The sequence below is a fragment of the Marmota marmota genome, unplaced genomic scaffold (genome assembly GCF_001458135.2).
Source record: "Marmota marmota marmota unplaced genomic scaffold, marMar, whole genome shotgun sequence".
NCBI classification, from domain to species: Eukaryota; Metazoa; Chordata; class Mammalia; order Rodentia; family Sciuridae; genus Marmota; species Marmota marmota.
This window is the reverse complement of record NW_026000168.1, coordinates 4,574-24,750: the sequence shown is the minus strand read 5'-3', so window position 1 is coordinate 24,750 and position 20,177 is coordinate 4,574. Positions and strand designations below refer to the sequence as shown.

Here is a 20,177-nt window from a genome sequence, read left to right as displayed (position 1 = left end):
ATTAAAAATTGAAATTGTTAAAAAAAAAAAAGAAACTCTTGATTTCATCCATTTGGCATTCAGCAATTAGTTGTTATCTGCTGTGTTCCAGAGATGCTTTAGGCATGAATACACCACCCAGCAGTGAGCAGGAGAGACAAGGGCCCTGATATCCAAGGAGAACCATCTGAGTGAGGAGGGGAAGAACCATCTTCAATGGGAAGAAAAGAACCATCTGAATGGGGAGAGGGAGAACCATGTGAACAGGGAGGGGGGCCATCTCACTGGGGAGAGGGAGAACCATCTGAATGGGAAGAGGGAGAACCATCTGAATGGGAAGAGAAGAACCATCTGAATGGGAAGAGGGAGAACCGTCTCAATGGGGAGGGGAGAACCATCTCAATGGGGAGGGGGAGGATCATCTGAATGGGAAGAGAAGAACCATTTAAATGGGAAGAGGGAGAACCGTCTCAATGGGGAAGGGGAGGACCATCTCAATGGGGAGGGGGAGAACGGTCTCAATGGGGAGAGGGAGAACCATCTCAATGGGGAGAGGGAGAACCATCTCAATGGGGAAGGGGAGGACCGTCTCAATGGGGAGGGAGAGGACCATCTCAATGGGGATGTGGAGGACCGTCTCAATGGGGAGGGGGAGGACCGTCTCAATGAGGAGGGGGAGGACCGTCTCATGGGTAGAGGGAGACAGCCACAAAAGCAATGCTGTTACTTTGGACAATGGTGATGGGGGAGGGCTGGGGCTTCTTTTGTTGGTGCTTCACAAATGCCTTTCCAAGCTACATCTGCTGAGATCTGGTCAAGTAGAAGGAGTCAGGTGGGTGTGGATGGAGGAATTCAAAGGGGTCCAGGAGCAGGTGCCAGGGTTCAGAGGAGGGAGCCAGTTTGGATGCCCAGGGTGTGTGGAGAATGCTGCAGGAGCGACAACCAGAGTGTTGGGCAGGGCTGTCTGAAGGCTCCATGAGGTCATCAGGTTCCTCAAATGCAAATACAGAAGACGCTGTTAAGGTGAAATGTCAGATATGCAACGATTTTAGTAAGTCTCATGCCATATTTGGCATTTTGCATTTCATCTGGCACTGCATCCTTATTCTTACCCAAACTGAAACACTTTTGAGTGAAGGAGGTTGCTGACAGCTAACCTAGAGGACAACAGGTAAAACTGAGCCTCATTTCCTTCAGGCAAGCCAGCGCATGTGGTCATTGTACTTAGAGACTTCATTTTTTTCTTCAAATTTCTGAAGGAGGCCCTTGAGAGTGTTAATGGGTGATCTATCTTATTTAATCTGCTGTGGCTTTTGTGGGGCAAGGATCGTACATGGAACAGAGAGTCAGCAACATCACTGAGTGTGAGATGGGGTGAGGAGGCCTGCTAGTGAATGGCTGTGGGAGGAAGGCCACTGGTTAGGGTTCCACATAGTTGAGGTCAGTGTGTATGCATTGTGGACTCCTGTGAGCCACGTTCCTGGCTTCCAGAGGCCCCAGCCCACATCACAGCAAATGCGTTTAACTGCACACATTGTTCTGTAAGTGTATGTATAATTAAGAGCTGTCTTTCAATAGACTAATAAGCCTGATGCTGTATTTTCACATACTTCATTTCATATTTGCTGATTTCTACCTTTTGGGTTTCTCTGTACATTTTGGTAGTCCTTTCTCCTCTTTTAGATCTCAAGCATTTCCAGAGTCTATAGTACCATGGGCCTGTAATACCTATAGCTAGAACTCCAGGAAGGCTCCCTAGATCCTCATCCCACACTCTCGTCCACACTTCCCCCAAATGTCTCAGCAGTATTAGGTGGGTGTTGAGGCCACAGCCAAATCGGAATGATGCATGGCATTTTTGCCAGAAGTAGTGGTTGAGAGGTGACGCCAGCGAGCCATTAAGATGATGACTTTTGAGTTCTCATGGAGTTCCCGTTGAGTTCTGGTTGAGCTCTTGTGGGGATTCCTGAAGAGTTCGCATTGGTTGGGGAAGTGCCGAGGAGGGATTTCTGGTTGGTGGTTCCTGGAGGAGCCACGTGGGTGGCGTTCAGGAGAGTTCCCGAGAGCGTGTGTGGAATGTGCTGGTGGAGTTCAGAAATAAAGTTTGTTCCTACTTCCAAAAAAAAAAGGAAGAAAACGGTGACAAAGAAAGAAAAAATAAAGCTCAGGATTCAAAAGAAAAAGAAAGAAAGAAAGCTCAGGATTCAAGCAACCCATGCGAGTCCCATCTCTGCTTCTGATTTGCTCTCGGGACAAATGGCCGACAGCAGTTCTTGACTTCCCTTCAAACCTGCTCTGAGTTTCCATGAGGTTTCTTATTAGCTGATTGCATGTGATCACATGAGTACAGACAGCTTGGTGACCAACTCCAGCTCTACAAAGAAGCCCTGGCTGGTGTGTCTTGATGATAGGTTTGGCTTAGCTCATCAAGCAACCTGTGCTCCTGCCCATTAAATGCTCTGGGGCAATATAAGAAAATTTTGGAATTTTTACCTTTCTTCATCCAACAAAGAGAATTAAATAAAACCCATTTCTTAAGCTTATGATGAGGACTCAAAAGGTTGGTCTAGGGGCTGGGGTTGTGGCTCAGCGGTGGAGCGCTCATCCAGTGTCCGTGAGGCACTGGGTTCTATCCTCAGCACCACATATAAATAAAGTAAAGGTATTGTGTCCACCTACCACTAGAGAAAATATTTTTTAAAAAGGGTTATTTTAAGTTTATCTTTGGGGGATATATACCCCTTTCCAGGTGGGCTCCTCCTGGTGTGTGATTCAGTGTCTCCCCACCCCTTAACACCGTGCATTAAGGATCGACTCATGTTTGGAGCCTTGTGCTGAGCATCCTTGGTGTGGTTCTCAAGCAGCAGCACCTGGAAACTTGTCAGAGCTGCGGACTTCTCAGCCCCCAACCCTGTCCTCCTGAAGCAGGACCTGCTGGGCTTGGCATCCTGTGTCTTCACAGCCTCATGGTGACTCAGACGCACGCTCCAGCTGAAGACCTGCTTTGTCTGACTTCTTAATAGCTGTGAGCCATCATGCCATGTTACACCACACTATCTAAGTGCCTGCTCTTCCCGTTTTATGTGAGCCCTTATAGTGTTGATAATTTGCTCTCCTGTACAGCTTTGCTCCACTTTTCCATTATTTTTCAGAGTAGAATTATTAGAGCAAATACTACGTCCATTTTTATGTTATACTTTTTTGCCGTACTTCCTTTCTAAAACCTGCATTTACACTGCCACTCTCAAAATGTGGGGGGGGTGACAAGTTTCCCTAAAACCCAGCCAATATGAGGTAGTGTCCTTTAAAAATGAATGATGTAGCTGATAATTTGAGAAGCTGAAAGTGATAGTTTATCACACTTTTCATATTGGTCAAATAAAGGAGAAAATTCCCCTGTTTCAGTCAGCTTTTCTTTGTTGTGACCAAAATCCCTGACAAGAGCAAAATAGAGGAGGAAAAACTTATTTGGCATGTGGTTTCAGAGATTCAGTCCAAGGTTGGCCAACTCCTTAGCTCTGGGCCTGAGGTAAGGCAAAATGTCAGGACATAAAGGAGTTCAGGAAGCAAAGAAGGAGTCCCTTACAGGGACAGAATATCAACCCCCAAAGCACATCCCCACTGACCTACTTCTTATAGTCACCCCCGTGGCCTCAAGTTAATACCTGTCAATCCATGTCAGTGGACGGAGCCACTGATTAGATTGCAGCTTTCATAATTACTCATTTCACTTCTGAACTTTCTTGTATTGTCTCACACATGAGCTTTTGGGGGACACCTCATAACTAAATCATAATAGCATAATAGCTTCCATTGTTTAGAATTTATATTTTCACCATGTGAATTAAGTTCTGTTTACAATAGGGCCCATAGCCAAAGTGACTTGAAAGGCCCTAGCCAACTTCAAAGGATAGTGGAGAACAAAACTCATAGATGTGTGGTCAGCAGTGTGAACCTGCATCTCAGCCTTTCACACTGATGTGAGTATCTGGAATGATGTCACATGCAGAATGGGCATTCACTCTTTGTTCATCTTCTTATGATATTAGCAAGGTTCAGATAGCAAAAGGCACCCAGGTAGGGCAGATGTAAGGTAGGAATCAGGGGTTTATATGAATGTTAGAAGTTTGGGAGAGTGGAGGATGGGGACGGCCCACAGGAATCAGAGCCCAAATCTTTGAAGCAGGTGGTTCTGCGAGCTTATCCAGGGCCTTCAATTCTCAAGGGTCTGAATCATTCCCACCAATTTCCTCTTGTAGTCACGAAGCACGTGTTTCCACACATGCACACCAGGAGCTGCTGCAAAAAGCCCTGCCCCTGTGTTTGGCTACCGTCATCGTGAGGGAATAAAGGCCTCTTCTTCCTGTTCACTTTCCAGATCCCACACATGTGCTTCCTGTCTTCCAACCCCAATCCAGAGCCATGCAGGACAGGGGATTCTGAATGGAGATTCCTCACATGGCCTCTTAGGAACACAAAGACTGGAGAAGGCTGGTAGCTCAGGGGTGGGGTCTCTGTTAGGCCACATCTGCATCACAGTCATTCTCCTATGGGAGGGAAACCATCAGTTCATATTTGACATGTCAGAAATATTTTCTAGCCTCTGTTTGAACAAAGTTGTGGTCTTTTCTCAATTGCCTATTCATAAAGTTTGAAAACCACAAGGCCAGAAGAAAATGGAAAGATTTGTCTAGTTCCTATTATAATTCTTAAAGAGCTAAAGACCTCAAGAGGACAAAAGTTGGCAGAGGAGAAACAAAGAGAGTTCAGCATGATGTTATTTAACTCTCATTTAATGAGGTGTATAGGAAGAGCTCCACATTCACAGCTCAAAATAGTAGGGAAAGTTCTGTATTCATTATTCTATGACACATTTGCCTCAGGTCCCACCCACCCTGAGCTGCCCTGAGCCCACCTCAGGAGGGACCATGACAGACCTCCAGTGCCCACCCACCCTGAGCTGCCCTGAGCCCACCTCAGGAGGGACCATGACAGACCTCCAGTGCCCACCCACCCTGAGCTGCCCTGAGCCCACCTCAGGAGGGACCATGACAGACCTCCAGTGCCCACCCACCCTGAGCTGCCCTGAGCCCACCTCAGGAGGGACCATGACAGACCTCCAGTGCCCACCCACCCTGAGCTGCCCTGAGCCCACCTCAGGAGGGACCATGACAGACCTCCAGTGCCCACCCACCCTGAGCTGCCCTGAGCCCACCTCAGGAGGGACCATGACAGACCTCCAGTGCCCACCCACCCTGAGCTGCCCTGAGCCCACCTCAGGAGGGACCATGACAGACCTCCAGTGCCCACCCACCCTGAGCTGCCCTGAGCCCACCTCAGGAGGGACCATGACAGACCTCCAGTGCCCACCCACCCTGAGCTGCCCTGAGCCCACCTCAGGAGGGACCATGACAGACCTCCAGTGCCCACCCACCCTGAGCTGCCCTGAGCCCACCTCAGGAGGGACCATGACAGACCTCCAGTGCCCACCCACCCTGAGCTGCCCTGAGCCCACCTCAGGAGGGACCATGACAGACCTCCAGTGCCCACCCACCCTGAGCTGCCCTGAGCCCACCTCAGGAGGGACCATGACAGACCTCCAGTGCCCACCCACCCTGAGCTGCCCTGAGCCCACCTCAGGAGGGACCATGACAGACCTCCAGTGCCCACCCACCCTGAGCTGCCCTGAGCCCACCTCAGGAGGGACCATGACAGACCTCCAGTGCCCACCCACCCTGAGCTGCACTGAGCCCACCTCAGGAGGGACCATGACAGACCTCCAATGCCCACCCACCCTGAGCTGCCCTGAGCCCACCTCAGGAGGGACCATGACAGACCTCCAGTGCCCACCCACCCTGAGCTGCCCTGAGCCCACCTCAGGAGGGACCATGACAGACCTCCAATGCCCACCCACCCTGAGCTGCCCTGAGCCCACCTCAGGAGGGACCATGACAGACCTCCAGTGCCCACCCACCCTGAGCTGCACTGAGCCCACCTCAGGAGGGACCATGACAGACCTCCAATGCCCACCCACCCTGAGCTGCCCTGAGCCCACCTCAGGAGGGACCATGACAGACCTCCAGTGCCTACATGGCATGGAAACCTCCATGTTGTCAGGCTATTTTACTATGGTGCCTAACGGAACCTGTCTCCACAGAGTCCTCTTGGATGGGCATTCAAGCAGTCCTGCAGTTGATGTAACTTGCCCATGGCATGGGGCATGGCTGTACTTTCCTTCCCCAGGCAGCTTGAGATCAGCAGGGTTTCTGGTGGATTGTGTCCAAGACTCTGTGCCATATCTGAGCTAGGCTTGGAAGCACACTTGGCTTGGTGTGGTCAGGCTGTTGTGGTGGACGAGGGGCCTTGTACACATCCCCCCTTCCAGGGAGGAGTGATTTCTCTCCTGCTAGCTGTACAGGGCACATAAAACACCTTTCTTCCTAAGTCTTTGATAGGCTGCTATTTAACGTGCTTATTGTGCCTATAAAACAGAATATAATATGGTTTTCAAGACAGATAATAGATCACTTTGTTTCTTAGATCTTCAAAGTCTTTTCATCCCTTGCACACACAGAAAAATCCCAGGGAGACCAACAGGGAACCCAGAGATTTTATCAAGGTAGCCAGGTGAAGGTCCAACCCTGTAAGACTCAGTATGATGAAAGTGAAGTCAATTTCAAACACACTATATTATTAAATTTGAGGTTTGGTTTTTTTGCTCTCCTCACATCGACATTTATTATCTGCTGGAATCAAAGCAAGGTACAATATCAAGGTAGTTGATTGCAGTTACTCAGTAAATAACATTTGATGAGAAGAAAATTAGGTCTAAAGAGACCCTTGAGAAATTAGAAAATAGCCAGAGAGGTTTCACCTACTCATTCAGGAGGGACCATAACATGACAAGTCTAGGAACCATCGGCACCTCTCTCAAATCCTGGCAATTCTAAATCAAACAGTTAAGTGCTATAGCTGGAGGAACTGTCCACAGTTGACTCAAAATAACATTTGATTGGGAGGGGAAAACTAATCTTCAAGTTCCACAGAAGAGCTTTTAAGAAGCCACCATGAACAACATGAATTATTCAGCCTGGAGAAGTGGTGACGTGCCTCGGTACAGAAAGTCTCAAAAGTCTGATCTGAATCCAAGTGCAAATACATTGATTTAAGTCGGTTGAGTAACACTTGAATAAGGAAAAAAGATGAGCCTCTCTTCCCAAGTGCCCTCTGTTTTCTGTAACAAAATGTAGTGAACCTTGGGCCCTGCCACGTTTGGTACTCAGGTAGTAGGCTTGGCTGGGGCAGATAAGTGTTCTGCAAATATCACCGCCAAGTCCCCTTGAATCACGACCTCGGGCGTCCAGTTGAAACACAACACTGTATCTGCACTTCTCCGTTCCTTCAAGTACACAGCATGGTTGGTGAAAAGTGTCCTAACACCATCTTTAGAGGTCAGATATTTTGCATTAGTGCTTTTCTGTTCTAAAACCCATCTCTTCCATGAAGCCTTCCCTGACTCTCCCAGAGTTAATTCCTCTCCCAAGTACCCTAGCACCTTGTAGCTCCTTCTATTTTCTATTTGAGAGAAACTGTATCTCTCAAATACTTTGGAAGAAACCCCAGCTCCCATGGGCCTGATGACTTGTCTCTGAATCTGATTCTGTGTCTGCACAAAAGCTCCCCGAGGGCCCGTGAGGTAGGGCGTGACTCAGTAGACGACAGTGTTCTGCTGTCAGGGTAGGGTCAGGACACCCAGCATGTACCCACAGTCTATGTCCAGCTCCTGGCACCTAGGAAATACTTCTGGTGAATGGTCTGCGTGGCTCAGACGTCACTGCCAGTGGCTGGCTGTTCTTCTCAGTGTGTTTTCATACAGGTTCAGGGCTGATTCTCTTGAAGCGCTCTTGGCAGGCTGTTTCTGAGTCTGTTTATGTGTCACTCTGATCTGCTCTGTTGACCTCTTGAGGCCTTATTCCTCATTTATGTCACACACGACTGGTGACACAATCACTATCTTATTTATCTACTTATTGAATTCTGTAACATGCTGGGGGCTACTGAGGAGAACTGGAGGGAGAGAGAGAAAGACAGGACTGGATGTTCACTATTCCCCAGGGAGGGTAGGATATGGGTGCAACAGAGCAGGTGTGGGTTCAGATTATGTCCCCTTTGCTGTAGACTACATGCTTGCGTCCTCTCAAATTCCCTGTTGAGCCCCAATCCCCCAGGCCTCAGAAGGTGATCATGGCAGGGAAGCCAAGCCCTACTGAGTGGCTTTCGTACCGCAGAGAAGAGGTCTCCGCGGCTCCTGCTCTAACTCCCCCATGTGAGGAGGGTGCTAGAAGACGCTGACTACGAACCAGGAGCAGCCGTCTCTAGACACCACATTTGCCCACAACCTGACCTTGGACTTTGCAGGCTCCAAACTATCAGAAAGACATTTCTGTTGGTGAGCCAACCTGTCTAGGGTGTCCTGTTAGAGCAGAGCAGATGAGGACATCCTACTGGGAAGTCCTGGCTAGATTCTCAGGTCTTTTCACTTCAAATGAGACTCCTTACCATAAAGTCACCAGTCTCCCAGTTCCTACCTTAAACTCCTCTTCTTCATCCTCTAGCCACTGTAGAGAGTTCTCCTCAGGAAATCTTGTCCTCAACCTGAAAACCCTTCCACTCCTCATCTCGACCTACCTTAGTCGTCTGCACCTCTGTAGAACCCAGCCCCATGCTGAATCCCCAGGCCCAGACTTTTCCCCTTTAAATGTTTGTATCTTTCAATGTTTTCTTCCTCTAAGTACCGTCTGCTTCGTGTTAACACCAGCATGAAAAATAGAAAAGCTATCTGAGATGAGCAGGATGCGTAAGTCAGCAAACCAAGAGGAGGTGCCTGCCCGGAGCTCAGGGAGGCCACAGTCACTGCTGTGCAGCTGTTTTCATGCAGAGAGATGGGAACAGGAGTTTGAGATGAACGTGGCTGACAAGAGCAGAACGAGAATGAGCAAGAGACTGAGCAAAGAGAACTGAGGAGGGCCCAGGCTTGATGGGAAGCAGGAGAAGGGACGTGAGAGGCAGGGAGGGAGCTCTCCTCCAGGTGGAAGAGCAGCCCAAGGGAGAGAAGGCACGCAGTGGCATGGAAAGAGGATGGTTGTCTCCTTCTGGCAGTCGTCACCTGGTGGCCCCGGGGCGCAGGACCTGACGAATTTCTGTAGTTGTAGGACAGCGTGATGTCACTAGTGCCGGGGTTGTAGCACACACCAAAGCCTCAGTGAGGAAGGGGCCAGTGTTGGCTGGAGGGAGCAGAGACAGGTGTTTACTGAAGGAACCGCTCTCAGGTCTCTGAGACCTGTCATCAAGGCTACGTGGGGAAGATTAACGAGGGTGTGTGGAACTCCTGTGAGTTCTTTAAGCTGTCCACTGAGGAGGGTCCTGCTCAGAGAGCCTCGGGGCCTCTTCCCAATGCCCTTGCTGTCCTGACATCTAAGCCCATGGGGGCTTAGGGCAATGAGCTGTTATTTAATGAGTCTAGAGTTTCAGTTCCTAAAGGTCAAAAGAGTTTAGGAGATTGGTGCACAACAGTGAATATACCCAAATGGTTGACATACCTACCTGCAAAAGCATAAAGCTTGGTGTCAAGAAGAAAAGGACAAAGTGCTTTTAGGGTGGTTTTCTTGCCCACTACAGAACAAAAGTCCACTGAGAAATGATCCAGAGATGCAAAGTCCCAAGAGGTACCGAGAGTGGAGCAGAGAGGGATTTGAAAGGTGGAGATTCCTACACCCTGCATGGAGAAGCCACGGAGCCTTCAGAAGAGGAGCCTGCGGGTTAACAGTGGTGGCGATGGCAATGTCCAGGGACAGGCTCAGCAGCAATCACCATCTGTAAGGAGCCAGTCCACCCCACAGTAAGCTGCAGCCTCATACCTCACAGAGTGGCTCACAGGGAAGACAGAACACAGCTAGCTTTGCAGGTGTTCGGAGACTCTGGAGTCCAGTGGGGCACCTGGGGAGGAAGATTTGTGGCAAATATCAAAGACTTTTACCATGATTCGCAGTTCCACTCCTGTCCACAGACACGATGGCTACTAATGTGGGAAGTACATGCAAAAAGGTGTTATTCAGTCTTAAAAGAAGAAATTCTCCCCATAGCTGAAACTCCAGGAGATAATGTGAAGAGAGACCAGCCGATCACAAAGGAGAAATACTGGTCTGATTCTCCTTATAAGAGGTGCCTGCAGTTGTCCACATTGTAGAAACGGCAAGTAGAATGGTGGGTGCTCAGGACTGGGGGCTTGGGGCAATGAGTTGTTATTTAATGAGTCTAGAGTTTCAGTTCCTAAAGGTCAAAAGAGTTTAGGAGATTGGTGCACAACAGTGAATATACCTAACACTGGTGAACTCTTTACCCCAAAGTTGTTAAGATGGTGAATGTTGTGTTGTGTATGTCTCACCACAACTTAAGAAATATTTTCAAAGATGAAAATACATTTGCTAATTTGTTCAACAAACACTGGAGTGTCCACAAAGGGTCCGCTGCTCTTCCAGCTTCAAGGGACACAGGACAAACCTTCACGGAGCTGACACTCAAATAAGCAAATACACGATATTAACTGGGGAAGTGAAATTGGAAGAAAAATAAAGCACGATAAGAGCTCTCAGAGGTGCTGGAGTCCGGGGAGGTTTGGGAGGACCCACTTCCAGGGTGGTGTTGAGCAGAGGTCTAAAGGTAAAGGGTAAGCGGCCACACAGGGGAACAGCAGGGTTAGGTGGGGCCTGGGGCTGTATCTCAGGAGCAGCCAGAAGGCCACTCAGTCTGGGACCCAGGGCTGGAGGCCAGGGCTGTCAGCAGGACTGCCAGAGACTGACAGCCATGCCCAGGAGAGGGGTTGCTGGCCTGGGCTCAGTGGTAGCAGCACAGTGAGCAGGAAGGGCATCCTCTCCCGGCAAGGGACAGGGTGTGCCAATGGGGAGGTGAGCATGAAAGAGAACCACCCCAAGTCAGAGCTGCCCTCGGGGATGTCTGTCACACCTGGGGACAGGGACAGTTTGTTGCTGCCAGGTAGTGGGCAGAGGCCAAGGTGCTGCTGAAGGCACGACCAGGCTCAGGACCTTGCCCGCAGCAGGGAAGAGCCCTGCCTGGGTGTCAGGGTATCGAGGAGAAATAGTAAATCATTCCACCTGCACAATTCAGAGCATCAACAGCAGAAGGCCACATTATGGTCATCCATCTGAGGTCAGGACCCAGACTGAGAAGCTGCTAAGAGCCAAGTATATGATGCATGGCATTTTTGGTCGAAAGGTGAGGCCAGCTAGCCATGGAGATGATATGATTATGTTAAGATTTGCATTCATGTGGATATTGGACTCCTGCTGTTCACCTCGGCCGGCTACGGGACTCCTGGAGAGTTCCCATGGGTTGGGGAAGTACAGTAGGGGGGAGTTCCGGGGGAGGAGCGCTCTGCGGTCCGGGAGGAGGCCGCGTGGGTGGAAAAAGTGTTCCCGGGCGGTACCGGACATTGGCGGCAGTTTCAAAAAATAAACTTTGTTCCTGCTTGAGTGGCTCGTGATTTTGTGCCCAGCCAGACTGCGGCAAGAAGCAAAGGAGGATCATGACAGCTACCTTTTGTTAACATCCGCTCTGCCTCAGGAACTAAGCCCAGTGATGGGATGATCCTTCTAATCGTCACCAGGAAGCCACGTGGCATATTCTGACACAAGATGGAAACACTGATGGTAGGAGCACTTATGGTCCACAGAGCAAGTTGGACTACCAGAGTCTCTAAAGTCTGTTACTCTGCAGCTCAGCACCTGAACAGTGCAGTGTACACGCTTCAGAGTCGTGTTTCCCAGGATGTCAAGCGACAGAGGCATGTAAGCACAGGTATGTATCTATGTAAACAGACATGTGTGCACATACCTGTACATATACATTTTGTTTTCAAGCACAAGTCTAGCAACATGAACAAATCACCTGCACTCGATTGCCACAGCCAGGAGGTCAGATAACACATTCTCTGCCTGGAATAGTGAGGAGACCTTCTCCCTCGACATCTGGAGCTCTGTACCTGGTTTTCCTCCTTAGGGGGCTGGCAGTGTCTATGTTCTACTGGTCTCCTGGTTACCTCCTCAGTCACTGAAACCCACAGCCACTTCATCATTTTTAGATTTGCCAGAGATACTATCAAGAGCAAACACAAGCTGATGGTGCAGGGGCCCAGGTGCCTGGCCCATGTGTGGCTGCAGGGATGCTGCTTGCCACTGGGAAGTGGACTGGTATCATGTTTGGCAGCCAGGGGAGCAGCAAGGCTGACCTGAGACAGACACCAGAGGCTGGTCTGCCATGTGTGAGGTGCTCTCAGCCTCAACCTGGAACACAGAAGGCAAGGGACCCTTCTGCATGCAGTGACAGGAGGCAGCATTTCTGCCTTCCACATCTGCACTTCTTCCCAGGACTTTTAAACTTTTGAAATGAAATGAAAGGGGATCTCAGCAGGCCAGCAGAGGGAATGTGTATGTTCTCCTTTATTTCCATTGTAACATCTGTTTTCAGACCAGTGATTGTTTCTTAATTATTTCACTCTAGTTTTACTTTTCCTTACATGTTTTGAATTATAGAAAATCTTGGGTATCCAGGATGGCTTTGAGGTCAATTAAGTTGTGTTGAATTCCCCTAGTCTTCTTAGATCGGTGACTGAGTTAAGGCTCTTGGCCCTCTCCTGCCTAGTACCTGGTATATGGTAGACATTGAACAAAAATGGCCCTGAACCCACTGAGTCAAATTTGCGTATTTCATGCTCGGCTGCAATCCTGCGTCCTCTGTGGTGCCTCTGAGGACCATCACACCCACTTAGTCTTCTCCCTCTGGACTCCATGTCCTGTGGTCTGCACTACCCATTCGTTCAGAAAAAAATGTTCTTCCAGAGCACTAACTACGGACTGGCTGCTGTTCTAGCAGGTGAGAGTACAGCAATGACGAAAGAGACAAACCCCTACCTCCTACGCCACAGTTCTGCTCTGTCACTGCTGATTTTTAGATGTACAGCAAAACTGGTCGAATTTTTGTGTGCATAATTTGTCTCTAGCAGTAGAATGTACATTTATTATTTTTTAAATCAGAGACTTGACTTTTTTATTTATTTATTTTTTGTTACTCTGCTTAGATAATGTGAACAGGTCACTGAATGCTTCAGAATTCAGGACAGAAGAATCTCTCAGTGCCTGCTAGTCATATCCTCATGAGAGAGCCCTCAGAGTGGAGCCCACTCCAGGTGGGTAAGGATTTTCACTGCGTTAGCTACTGATGGGAACCACCAAGGATGGGATCGTGGCACATGCAGCCTCTTCTCCCATGGTAGAACACACCAGGCTGGAGGGGACATACTGCAAGAGGAGGCTGTTCCCTCCACAGCCTGGCCTGGGTCATGTGACAGAAGGCACCAGGCCCGTACTCTATGGAGTACAGAGGCTGTGACTCTCAGGGACAGAACCTTGAGCAGAAGGAAGCCCTGGGCATATGTGGGCATGTAGGGAGCTCTTGTTTGGCAGGTACTTGTCTCACAGGTGCTGTTTGGAAAAGCAGAATCAGCCACTGGGAGAGCCCAGTCCCAGTGTGACCTACTTGGCATTGATCTGTGATATGTCATTTGGGAAAAGACAACCACTACCCCCACCCCAAATAAATTCCCTACTGCTTGCTGGTGCTTTAAATAGGGCATTTGACCTTCATTAAAGAGAACTTCAAATGCAAATATCCCAGAAGAAGAAGCAATTCATTATTAAAATATCATGCAGAGGGGCTGGGGATGTGGCTCAAGCGGTAGCACTCTCACCTGGCATGCATGCAGCCCGGGTTCGATCCTCAGCACCACATACAAACAAAGATGTTGTGTCTGCTGAAAACTGAAAAAAAAAAAAAAGTGAATATTAATTAAAATTTAAAAAAAATATATCATGCAGACTTTAAAGGCTTTGTCCACACCTGAGACCAGACCATTCTAGATGAACCCATGCTTGGCAATGCAGACCCTCTCTGTATAAAGAAGAAAATGTCTTGCCAGGTGTAGTGGCACATGCTTGTAATCCCAACTGAAGCAGGAGGATCGCAAGTTCAAAGCCAGCCTCAGCAATGGCAAGGCGCTAAGCAACTCAGTGAGACCCTGTCTCTAAATAAAATGCAAAATAGAATTGGGGATGTGGCTCAGTGGGTGAGTGCCTTTGAGTTCAATCCTCAATACCCGCTCCCTCCAAAAAAGAAAATATCTTGAACAATTACTAAGTTCTTCTGCTATTGAACAGAATTCTCTGTTTGATTAGGTGATGTGGACTTCCTGCAAAGAACAGTCTGTGAGAGGTGGTGGAAGCTCAGCTTTTGCATACTCAGAGCTTCGTCACTTTGCAGCGCTGGAGGGGATGTTTTAAGAGGTGTAGCTGACTTCCCTTGTTTTTGTTTACCCAGCAATGAACAACCTGCTTTCTCCCACTTCATCTGCCCATTATATAGCTCAAAAAATATTGTTGAGTGCCAACCCTGTGTTAGATGCCGTTGGGGATACCATGAAAATGAGTAAGGGGGAGAGCCCTGTTCATGAGAGAGACTCATATCATGACTCAATAAAGTGGAATCCCAAATAACCATGAAAACTAAATGGTTGGGGCTGTCATTATAAAGAAACAGCCTTACTAGAACCTAAGATGAACTTACAGAGTGCCTAGACTTTGTGTTTGTGGGTTGCTACGCTGATTTATTTCCAGCTCCAACCCGTGTGGGGAGGAAGGTGTGTAAGGTCTTTTCAGAAGTTTTTTCCTCCTTATGCATTCCTGCAACCCTAGGCCTGCACTCTGGCTTTTGCATGCCTTGCATGGCACTGGAATTATGTGTTAAATAAACGTGTTGGGCTATTTTGTCACCTCTTGCCAGCCAAGGCATTCCACCAGGAGGCAGGCTGCTTTTCTCCTTCGTGTTTGTAGCATAGGGGAGAAGAACCAGTCTTATCTATGCCTACTGCCAGGACTTTGGCTGAGACCCCAGCACAAAGCAACATCACACCCTCAAGAGAAAAGCATGTAAATGAATTTAATATGAATGTTTTAGTTTTTTGTTCTGCTTTATTATTTTTGGGTGCTGGGGATTGAACCCAGAGCCTCACTCATGCTACGCAAGTGTTCCTCCATTTGAGCTGTATCTCCCGCCTCTTAATGTAAATCCGACACAGGGGCCTTCAGAAGGGGAGCCTGGGACTCAGGGAAGCCACATGCTTGTGCTCAGTTTGCTGAAATGAACCCTCGTGGAGAAGCACAACTGGGCAAGGGGGTCGGACTGATGGGAGGAAACTGGGGACTCTGCAAGTCCTGTTGGCACAGGCTCCTCTGGGCCTTCTGTCTTAGGGCCTTCCTCCAGGTACAGAGAGGACTGTAGGAACGATAGTCTTATGGCCTGCCTTAGAGGAAGGGTTCTTTTATGCCTGCTTCAGGGTGTGTGAAATAGAAAGTCTGTTGGTCCATTTTCAGAATATATAGTATTTAACCATAAATGTAAAAATGAGATGTAAGAAAGGCATCCTGTAGCCTATCTAACTTCCTGGATCCAGTCTCCAGAGGATGGCACAAATGCCTCCCCTCACATCCATCCTGAGCTCCTCAACCTGTGTCCGGTCTAGTCACTTGAACTCCAGCCCTTCCCTTTGCCCACCCCCATTTTAAAATCAGCCAGTCACGTAGATTGGAACCCCCAGTTCCTCCCATCCGAGTGAGGGGCAGTGCTGCCTTAGGGAAAGAAGCAGTGGACTATCTGCCCACATGTGCCTGCTGGCCAGACTTTCTTGGTAGCACACCCTTCTGCAAAAGTGAAGTTTGCCTGCTTCTGAGCAGGTGTTTGATTCCTTGGGCACCCTCATCCCTAACAAGGGAGAGCAGCAGGAAGAAGCCAGCATGATCTCTGCTCCTGGTGCTTCTCAAATGCCAAGGTGCCAGAGGTTGGGGGAGTGTGTCCTGCACCCCAGAAATATCCATAGTGCCTAGAACCATGCTCAGTACAGAGGAGGGCTGGTTCCATTTTTAATCAAACATGCACTTCCAGTCTTGTACAGTTCCTGAGTGCATCTATCAAAAGAGTGCAAATCACTATTCAGGTCTTTCTTCCTTTGAGTACAGATTCACAATGCAAAGCACTTTTCCTTCTTCCTTAATCTTGGTTGGATTTCTGGGTACAAATTTGTTGGTGTGTATGTGTTGATAGGATTATTATAAGTGAAAATAGAATTCTCCCCTGACACTATCTGCATAAATTCAAAAGTGATGTCTATCCTACACCCACGTTATGTTTTCCTTGTAATTCTTTTTCTTTTCTCGTCTTTTTCTCAATATTCCATATAAATAATAATAGAGGTATTTTCTATTCTTCATATGACTACCTTAAACTTCACTGTCTTTAGGAATAAAGTTATATTCAGAGTATCCAGTGATAAATAACTTCAACAGAATGAAGCTCTTTAATCCTGTTTTATATCTAAAAAACATATTCAACACTAGCTTCAACTGTCTCTTGAGAATCCAATTTCCTAAGGTTATGTGCCTGAGACTGAGTGGGAATTTTAAATACCTAGAATTCAAAGTTAAGTACTGAATTCAAACAAAGCCTGAGCAATCCAGCCTGAGACTCCTACATGTGGCCATAAACAGCAAAGGAATCTTCCCTCGGCTGCCCATGTGGTACTGTGGTTATGGCTTCACAAAGCAAGTCTCTTGGCCCAAAGGATTTGGGGGCTGAATTTCCTAAGCAGAATTTCTAGAGGACATAATAGCCTCTCTCCAGAAGCAGCCCGAGCATGCTAGCAGATGCCCGAGTGAGTGGTAGGTGTGAAAACAGTAGGAGACTTTGAGGGGAAATTCAGTGACCACCCGAACTCCTTCTGAGGCATGTCCTGAGCCTGGTTGGTGGAGGGAGCTCCAGGCACTAGCTGCCTTGCCTGGCCAACATGCCAAAGTCACATCAAGGTCAAAGACGGCTTCCCTGAACCACTCTATTGCCTGGGAAACAAGTAGATGAGTAAACAACTGCAATCCCATTTGTAAATGTACTGAAAGCTTTAAAAATTCAGTAGGTTACTACCCTATGCTGCTGATCAACCAGAGTTTCTTACTAGATTTTTCTAAAGTTGCTAATGGACCAAGACAGTAATTCCTTGTGAGTACCCCCATTGCCTACTGGATTTTGAACATCATTTCTGGGGAACTGGACCTTCCCTTATGTTTTAGGAAGCACATCTGCATGTCCAGCTGGTGTGGCTGGAAGTCCTGCAACCATCACACCAGCCTCACTCCCTCCCGCGGCTTGTCATTCACTTGCCATCTGTTGCTAATGCGCTTGGTGCTGCCATGGCAACAGGCTGAGGCAGTTCCTTATCTCAGGGTCCCACGCAAATGTAGAGGTTTGACTGTTCTTTAGGGTCATCTTTACAGAAACACAAGAATTGTCCAGCACAGCAAGGTAGTCTTCATTCCTGACAGTGAGCTGCAAGTGTAGACCTCATAAATGCCTGCCCATCAGTATGGCCTTATTCCAGCCCTGTAGTCCTGACAAATAAGATGATAAAAAGGAAAAAAAAACTTCCAATAATGAATACATAACACAGAAATTGGGAATGTAAACAATCACCATAAGATGACATTACAGCAAGGTTGCTGTAATGCTCTAAGGTCCAAAGACGCAAATCCTCTTCTCCAGAGGTGATGTTCAAAATCCATGTGATTAGATGTAAGAAACACACCTCGCTGTGAATCCCACTCCAGACAATTGGGGCTCCTGAGCTCTTTCTCCCTGGAAGGGACCTGCTTTACCCTGCACTCACCAGTCTTCTTGGCTCAGAACGCTGCACAGGCAGGATTCTGCTGCCCTCTCCTGTCACTGAGGCAGAGAGCAGAGGCTGAGAGACACCTCAGCACCTGTCAGCATCCCTGCCCAGAGAAGAGCTTGTGAAGACCTGAAGCCACGCTGTTCCTCAGCCTCACCGAAGGATCTGTGCAGGTCAGGGAGGGAGTCAAGGTAGGTCTAAAGGCCACCGCCAAAGGACAACATGGACCATTGAGGTGGCAATTTGTTTTTTTTGTTTTTTGGGGTTTTTTTTGGATTGGGCACCATCCAAACATTGTTTACAAGAAAACAAAACCCTGTCACATTCATCTGTCCACTTATTGTCCCTGTAATATGAGGGTACAGTGTCAGTTTAACTGCTCCAAAGTAAAATAAAGCAGGGTGAGGGCGGTGGGAGTGCTGGAGAGGGGCTTCCTCTGAGGAGGTCGGAAGGGAGACTGCAGGGCCCCCGGGGGTTATCCCAGGCAGAGGAGAGGCAGCTGCATGGATCTCGCGGCTGGAGTGCCTTGGAGCATGTCAGAGCCAGGTTTATCCTGGGAGCACAGTGGGTGGGAAGTGAGAATCAGGCTGGGGACGGCAGCAGAGGTTGGGTCCTATCCAACAGCCCCATCATGTGAGCCATGTGTGCAATTTTAAAATTTCTAGTATCCACAGTGAAAAAGTAGAGAAGAAATAGATGAAGTTAATATTGATAATACATTTTATTTAGCTCTAATATCCCAAATAGTTTCATTTGAATGTGTAATTAATATAAGAAATACTAATGAGTTGTTTTGCTTTTTATGTACTGAATCTTTCAAGTTTGATGTGCCTCTTCCACTTACAGCACACCTCACCTGGAACTAGGGGCTTGTGAAGGGTTCATAGTCAAATGTAGCCATAGCTACAATTAAAAAAAGATGGTAAGAGGCATATTTGAATGTCTGAATGCTTTCTGTATTCAGAGGTGACTCCTATGGAGAATAAGTGAGCAGTAGAGCCAGGCCCAAGTTAACCCGAGTCAGAAAGCCTGGCCTCTTTGTACTTGCTTTGTTTTGCTCAGGGCAAGAAATCAGACAATATCTCAAGAGGTCTGAATAGAAGTAAGGCTGGAAGCAAAGCCTGAGCCTCTGCCCAAGGTCCATGCAGGTCATTCATGGCTGCAGAAGGGAGATAGCAAGAGGGACATGGGAGTGGTGGGCCGCCCTCTGTCACACACAGGCCCTGCCCACTACCACGGCCTGGTCTCTCAGGCTCTGCAGAGCTTGCTTAGGAGCTTCTGTGGTGGTCTTGACTCCTGAAACAGCTACACAACAGCTGTGTGCATCAGGTTGAGTGTGTTGTGCACCCATTTTCTCACTTGCAGTGCAGGGTGGGCTGAGCCTGGAGTCATGTCAAGTGCTTGGGACAGTCCCTGCTGTTGAGTGGCAGTGGCTCCTCAGGAGGACATTTCTGCCCACTGCTGTAGAATCTCAGCTCTCTTCCTCAACCCAGGCCCAGGCAGGCTTGATGGGCAGGACCCAGGCACAACCTCTGCTTGGGCAGAGGCTCAGGATTTGCTTCCAGCTTTGGGCTTTCTAGAAGCCTTCTGTGGGACACCCTTGGGAACTATGTGGCATTCACTGTCCCTCATGCTGGAAACACAAAGGACTTGATCCGACTGAGTGCCTGTGACCTGGGGAAAGCCTGCGACTTGGGGAAAGCGAGATGCTTGCCCTTCCCCAGCTCGGCAGTTCTGACACGTGTTTCAAGAGTTAAAATGCTCTAAGAAGCCACTGTAATCAATATTGTGAATGAGCTCTCTGCTCTATGGTTTGTGGAAAGGCCTAAATGCCATGCCAAATAAAAATGTCTATATTACTATGGCCAAACACAATGCTTCCCAATAAAATTGGGAAAAGATTAAGAATCTTCTGATAAATGTTTGGCAAAATAATAATAATAACCTGGATCTTCCAAAGTTAATTAAATGGCTTTAATCCTAAATATGTTGAAACGTTCCACATGGTGTGTCATTGAGATAATATGTTTTCTACTAATTCCTTTTGTGTTTAAATAGTAGATCATGATGACCACGGACCAAGAATCCAGTGACTAAAAGATACAATTCCCCAATGGTATTTAAATATTAAGAAAGGGGGAACATGTGGGGAGCCACATTGAGCTACCTTGCCTTCCAGTCCTGATGCACCACAAGGATCTGAAAGATCCCTGTAGTCTGGCGTGGTAGTGCCATGACTCATGACTTGGTCTTTTCCCCTACTCAGATAGCAAGGCCAGTCTTCTGAGTAGGCATACCCCTGAGGTTGACCTACACTATTCTTTTGTAACATTACCCCTTTGCCCTGTTTGGGATA

General features: G+C 48.1%; 1 long non-coding RNA gene across 1 annotated transcript; it reads left to right on the top strand.

Moving 5' to 3' along the window:
- The first annotated feature begins 2,057 nt into the window (after positions 1-2,057).
- Positions 2,058-19,699, top strand: LOC125611715. The gene is made up of 4 exons (XR_007341900.1): positions 2,058-2,068; positions 9,115-9,120; positions 9,251-9,256; positions 19,573-19,699. It is a non-coding gene; the product is annotated as an uncharacterized LOC125611715 (long non-coding RNA).
- Positions 19,700-20,177: the final 478 nt, after the last annotated feature.